The sequence below is a fragment of the Penaeus monodon genome, chromosome 23 (assembly GCF_015228065.2).
Source record: "Penaeus monodon isolate SGIC_2016 chromosome 23, NSTDA_Pmon_1, whole genome shotgun sequence".
Taxonomy (NCBI): domain Eukaryota; kingdom Metazoa; phylum Arthropoda; class Malacostraca; order Decapoda; family Penaeidae; genus Penaeus; species Penaeus monodon.
Window position 1 is genome coordinate 8,744,750 of NC_051408.1, and position 308 is coordinate 8,745,057.

Genomic DNA, 308 nt, shown 5'->3' on the forward strand with positions numbered 1-308 from the left:
TGAAAATAGTTATTGGGTAATCCATTATGTTTCCTCTTTATCTTTCGTTATAGAATCTTTTGTTCTTTTTATTTTCTTTTATTTATGTATTCTTATTTTCTATTCTTTTATTTCTTCCTTTTTTTTATTCATTTGTTTATTTTAAAACATATCTGACTATATCTAAGTCTTTTCGATTTTCCTTTAAATATTTCTTCTCTAAATCCCGTGCGTTTTTTTCCTCAATATATCGTAACAGGAAGAATAGATTGTATTGCGTAACTAGACGCTTCAAATATGCCCTTCTTCATTTTTTCATTTCCTTATTA

General features: G+C 25.3%; 1 protein-coding gene across 1 annotated transcript in view; it reads right to left on the reverse strand.

Annotated features, from left to right (window-relative positions):
- LOC119588128 (secretin receptor-like) overlaps window positions 1-308 on the reverse strand; it is a gene marked incomplete in the record, with an annotated part of 160,037 nt that overhangs the window by 99,750 nt on the left and 59,979 nt on the right.